Source organism: Nyctereutes procyonoides, unplaced genomic scaffold, assembly GCF_905146905.1.
Source record: "Nyctereutes procyonoides isolate TBG_1078 unplaced genomic scaffold, NYPRO_anot_genome, whole genome shotgun sequence".
NCBI lineage: Eukaryota > Metazoa > Chordata > Mammalia > Carnivora > Canidae > Nyctereutes > Nyctereutes procyonoides.
The window spans coordinates 26,605,708-26,612,179 of NW_026575159.1; positions in this window are offsets into that span (position 1 = coordinate 26,605,708).

Consider the following 6,472-nt stretch of genomic DNA (forward strand, 5'->3'; position numbering starts at 1 on the left):
TGCTTCTGTCTACCATTTCCATGGTAATTACCACCTACGCTGCAATAACCAAGAGCCCTCTGAAGGCAAGAATGGGATCTTCTGGCTCTCCCTTCCCAGGCCCTGGCATATTTCATATTAGCATTTGTTGCTTGAATGAATGAATACAGTATGTCTAGGTAGATAAAATTAAGTGTACCAAAGACCTAGAGCAAGGCTCAGCAGACTCGCGCTGCGAAAAGTCAGATTGTCACCATTTTAGGCTTTGCGAGCCACAGGATTTCTGTCACAACCATTCAGCTTTGCCATGGACACTACATATATGAGTGGCTGTGGTTGGGCTCCAATCAAAGGATTTACAAAATAGGCTGCAGGTTTGGTCCAAAGATCCTAGTTACCGATGCCCTAGCCTAAAGAATTCTTTTTTTAATTTGGACAAACATTCAAGTTTGGTTATTTGTCCTTCATGTTTTTTAGGGTATCAACCAGTTCTTGTTGTCGCTGTTTTTCTGAATTATTTCAGGTCTACAAAGGTTACTGGGGAGAGGATTGATTCATTTAATCCTCTGTAGAATGAGAGCGAGACCCATCTACTTCAGCCTCGGACACTCCCACCTAAAAGAAAGTGGTGTCCCTCTGTGCTTAACTGAAACTGGAGCCTCGGCTTCCCTCACAGACCTGGATTTGATTTACTCTTCCAGCTCTTGGGTTTCCTCTTGACTCAGGCAGCAACCCCAGACCTTGGCTCTGGCGCAGGGAAGCCACATCTCCTTATAGGTCCACAGCATAGCCCAGCCCACTCTCTGTGGAACCTGAGGAAGCTCAAGTAACTATTGTCAAGAGAGGAGTGGGTAAGGCACCTGGCATGAAAGGCAATCTGTTCACATCTTTTTTTCCTCCTCCTCCTCCTCCTCCTCCTCCCATTGTCTCTGGAGGAACACATGGCTGCCTAGAAGACGCTGGTTGGAGAAAAGGGATGGCGGTCAGGCAAGGTCTCTTGGCTTCCCTGCGAGAGTGACAAGGAATGTAACAAGCTCACAGATCACACCTTCTTGTCCAACTGTTTCCACCAGATTGGCTTCTCACTTTGAAAGATTGCCCAAGCAGGTGGCACAGGACAGACACCTCGGTGCTGTAGTGCAAACACCTTCCACCGTAATCCTACATCCTCTGGTAACACTTGTCACTTCACACATTTCTCAGGGAGCCCTTTTACCTGCTCCGTGTTTCTTGGGACCAGATTAGTGCAGATCTGTGAGGTTTTCACCAGTCCAAGGTAAAAATGAGTAAAAGCATCTGAAAGCCCTCTCTTGTTACACCGTAAGTGAATCCTGTTATTCCAGTTCCTGTCCTTCAGTGCATTTCCCCAAATCTTTAATTATAGATTCATGTATTTGGCTCCCTACAGGCTGATATTTTCGCTGAGGAAAGAAACCATGTTTGTTTTGTTCACCTCTGTATGTCCAGCATAAAGGATGATTTTCAAAATATGACACAGCTGATATGGCAGAGCCAGGCCTTGCCAAACAGAGTGGAGAGGGGTCAGTTCACTGTACTGGCCTGTTCCAGCAGATGATCAGCCCTGCCCAAAGCCAAGCATGGGCTAAATTCTCCACCAGAATTTTTGAATGAATACATGAATGCAATGTGTTTTTCACAAAGCTAAGTTTAGTCAATTTAAAGAACCGAGCTTTATTCTAAGAGTATGCTTTTCTCACTTTCTGATGTGGGGAAATCAGAATACTCTTTCTGAAAGAAATTAGAGTGGTAATAGATAGTAGAGCTTGTGTGCTTTCCATTTAATGTGTTATTCAGTAAGATTTTTAAATAATTGGAAAACTTGTCAGACCCCAAATTATTTTGAAACATTGTAAGTTTAATAAATCCAGCGTTCGGGGTAACTGCCCTATTCTATCTTTGGGCTATTTTTGCTGCTGTTATTAATATGTAATTCACATACAATAAAATTCATCCCTTTAAAATGTATAATTCAATGGGTTTTATCCCATTCATGGAATTATGCGCCCATTGCCACTAATTCTAGACTATTGTCACCACTCTACTAGAAACTTGGCACCTGTGAGCAGTCAGTTCCATTTCTCCCTGTCTCCTCCCCTGACAATCACTGATCTGCTTTGTGGCTCTACAGATTTGCCTATTCTGATCATTTTGTGGTCTTTTGTGTCTGGCTTCTTTCAATTAGCATAATGTTTTCAAGGCTCATCGACACGTAGCATTACTTCTTTCCTTTCTACGGCTGAATATTATTCCTTTGTATGGATATACCACATTTATGTATTCATTAGCCAGTTGTGTTGTTTCCACTCTTTGACTATTTATGAACAACACTGCCATGAATATTCATGTACAAGTCTTTGTTCAAACACCTGTTTTAATTCTTTTGAGTATATGCCTAAGAGTAGAATGGCTAGGTTATATGGTAAGTCTATGTTTGACTATAGGAAGAATCACCAAATTGTTTTACAAAGTGGGTGCACCTTTTAATTTCCCACTAGCAATGTATGAGAGGTCTCATTTCTCTACATGCTGAACACTTGCTATTGTCTGTATATTACAGCCATCCCCCTTAGTTCAGGCTGCTATGACAAAAACACTGTAGGCTGGGGGTTTTAGACAACAAACACTTGTTTCTAGTTGTTGCAAAGCCCAAGATCAAGGTACTACCAGATTCAGTGTCTGATGAGTGTTCTCTTTCCAGTTTTCAGATAGCTGTTTGCTTGATGTGCCCTCACATGGAAAAGAGAGAGATTCTTTCTCCTATGTCTCTTCTTATAAAGACACTAATCCCACTCTGAGGGCTCCACCTTCATGATTAACCTAATTGCCTCCAAAAGCCCCCACCTTGGAACACCATCTCATTGGGGATAGGGCTGCAACCTATCAGTTTAGGGGGAACCCAAGCATTCAGTCCATAATACCATGGTAGAGGGTGTGAAGTGAAACTTCATTGTGATTTTAGTTTGCATTTCCCTAATGGCTAATGATGCGAAGCAACTTTTCATATGTTTAGTGGCCATTTGTATATCTTCTTTGCAGAAATTCCATTTAAGTCCTTTGTCCATTTTTAAAAAATAGGTATTTATCATGTTGCTGAGTTGTAAGAGTTCTTTATGTGTTCTGAATACTAGGCCCTGACAGATTTAATTTGCATTGTTTTTCTTTCAGTGGGCTGCCTTTTAACTTTCTGGATACTGCACAAGTTCTTTGCACAAGTTTTTAGTTTTAATAAAGATTCCTATTTCTATCTTTTTTCCTTCACTGTGCATTTGGCTTTATAGTTTCAGCTTTTATGATTTGATCTATGATTCCTTTTCAGTCTATGATTCATTCTGAGTTGATTTTTGTATATGGTGTGAGGTAGGGTCCAAGTTCATTCTTTTGTATATGAGTATGTAGTTGTCTCAGCACTATTTTTTTTTGAAAAGGCTATTCTTTCTCCAACTGAATTGCCTAGACATTTTTTTGTTATAAATCAGTTAACCATAAATGTATGGGCTTATTTTTGTACTTTCAGTTCTATTTCATTGATCTTTATATGTCTATCCTTTGGTAGTACCACACTGCCTTAATTGCCTATAGGTTTCTAATGAGTTTGGAAGTCAGGATGTATAAGTCCTTCATCTTTGTTCACTTTACATCTTAGACTATCTTGGCTTTTCTGGGAATTTTGCATTTCCTTGGGAATGTTAGGATCAGCTCATCAATTTCTGCCATACACTACTTTTTCCCTTTCTTAAAATTTAAATTCAATTATCCAATATATGGTACATTATTAGTTTCAGATGTAGTTTTCAATAATTCATCAGTTGCATATAATACCCAGTGCTCATCCTATTGTGTGCCCTCATTAATGCCCATCAACCAGTTACCCCATCCCACCACCTACCTCCTTTTCAGCACGTATTTTACTGAGGCTTTGCTACAGTTCTCAATGTCTCTGGATAGAGTTGATGATTCAGTTCAGGACCTGGAGGGAATGCATAATAGGGCCTGACCAGAGCCTTCAACTTGTTCCATCCAAAACAAGCTCTTTCTTTCACAAAACTACTCAGAGAAGCCTGAGTGGATGGGACTTCACTCTGATATAAGGTTCTGGTTACAGAGCCACTGGTCCCTAAGATTTCAGAAAAACTGCCTTTCCTATTCCCTCTGTTCAAGGCAAAATGCCAGTGTTAAAGGATTCTACTACCAAGTGTACCCAAAGCACACTGTGGTTGCCTATCATGGCCTATCTTGTCCTATTATCACTGTTTAGTCCTTTTCCCATTCATCTTAAGCCCTATGAGAGGAGAGGCCATGTAAAGTGTCTTCTGGACTATTCCTGACCCTCTAGCCAAGCTTAATCCCCATGTGCCCCAAGCAATCGTGGCCTGCAAAGTAGAGACACTGTTCTGGACAATTTCCCAGACCTCTATTCTATTTATGACCAGATTGTTCTAAACTTAATCTCTTGCTGGACTTAAAGTCATGACTCTATAATCACAGCCTAGATCTTTAATTCAGACAACCTCCTCTTCCTATCCCCCAAAGACAGGTGAGTCTGTGTTCCCCCAAGCTGCAGACATCACCTCTCTGCCACACCCTTCAAGCTGCCAATTTGCCCCTAAGTTGGCCAGAGTTAGAAAAACCAAAAGCCCATATATAGCTTCTCAGTTAGTGTCTGGACTAGCCATCGTCTACTCTCCCTCCTCATCAAAGTGTCACAGGTAATTGTTCTTAGGGGGCAGCCTGGAGCAAAGGCAATGGGAAAGGGGGGAAGTATGATGGTTATACCTGGGAGGAAGCCTCAAGAGAGAGTTAAGGAGAACTCAATGGGTGTGGAATCTGAAAAAGAGTGGAAAGAATGCAGAAAGTGCCCCATAACTCACAGAAGACTTTCATTAACCACCTAATTTGAGCCACGACTGTGCTAGGAAATGTGGGAATGTGGACTCAGTTTTGCCCTCATGGATCATCCAATATTAAAACATAGAGGAACATCCACCTTTTAAAAATTTAATACAAGTCATTTCTAAATTCTATTGTAGTAAGTGCTGCAGAGAAAAAGTTCAGATGCTATTATAGCATACATGACAGGCATTAAAGTCTGGCTAGCCCAACAGCTGTTCCCATTTGCACTCTCCCTACCCTGACTACCACTTTTCTTTACATCCTTCCATTGTGGAGGCTGGAGAGCCAGATACTTTCCCAGCCCTTCTTGTAGCTAAGAGTGACAATGAGATGTGGTGCTGCTCAACGGGATGCAAAGGGAAGACTGCTGCACACTTCTGAAAAAGCTTTGCCCTCCTAATGAAGAAGATGTCACCATTTAGAATTGCTTCTGCTCCCTTTGTATTGCCTTAAACATAGTGTGATGCCTGGAGGTGCATCAGCCACTTTGCAACCATCAGGTGACTAGAATGAAAATGAGCAGACTGATGATGGAATGGAAAAGTGAGAGAGCCTGAAGTTTCTAGGGGCTTCTTTGAACAACCAAGCCCCTGCCCACATTAGCAATCACCTACTTCCAGAGTTTGTCTAACTGTTCTATGACTCCTAGAGAGAGGGGTCAGAGATGGTGTCACCAGAGTGTTCCCCATTGCTCTGTGCAGCTGCCAGCACATGGCAGAGATTCAGTAAATACGTGGTCTACTGGCCAACAACTCTTTGTATCTCATACAGCTCCCAGTACTGAATTTAAACAAGACTGCCTGACTTGCCCAGGCACTAGGAGGTTAAGACCTGCCCAAAGTATTAGGGGATTACTAGTAGAGCTAGGAACAAAGCTTTTTCATTGGCCACGACTGTCCTTCTAAAGTGGGGTCCTTCTCTGGGCTCTGGTAAACAGCCTTACTCCTACTGTACAGCCTCATCCTCCCAAGGTCCCAAGGTGCTTTGCTTCCTTCCAGGAGAATGCAAGGCATTTACAGGGAAGGGAGGAGATGATAAATTCCCAGAACATCGGTGTTCAAAGACATTCTAAAACCTCCCAGCTTGGGAGTATAAATTGGTGCAACCAACTTTGTAGAGCCGTTTGGCAATCACTAATAAAGCATATGCATAGGCAATTCCCAGCTATCCACTTATAGGTATACTCTTCAGAGGAACACTTCAATGCAGGCATAGAAGACAGGCACATAGAAGTTCGTTGTCACGGGTTTTGAAAAGCAAAACTTTGGACACTCCCCAACTGTCCTTCCATAAGGCACTGTATCAGTGATTATGGTCTTGTGGTGCAATGGGAGACCACACAGAAGATAAAGCAAAAGTACTGATACACAAGGGGGTGCAGGCATATCTCAAGGCATACTCTTGAGACAAAAAAGCAAGTTACAGAAAGACAAAGGAGACTGGATTGCTGCTTTAGCCAGGTCAGGCTGCCATAACAAAATGCCACAGACGGGGTGGCAAAAACAACAGGGTGCTTTCTCACAGTTCTCAGAATGCTGGAGGTCTGAGATCAAGGGCCAACAGGATCGTTCTGTCCTCACAT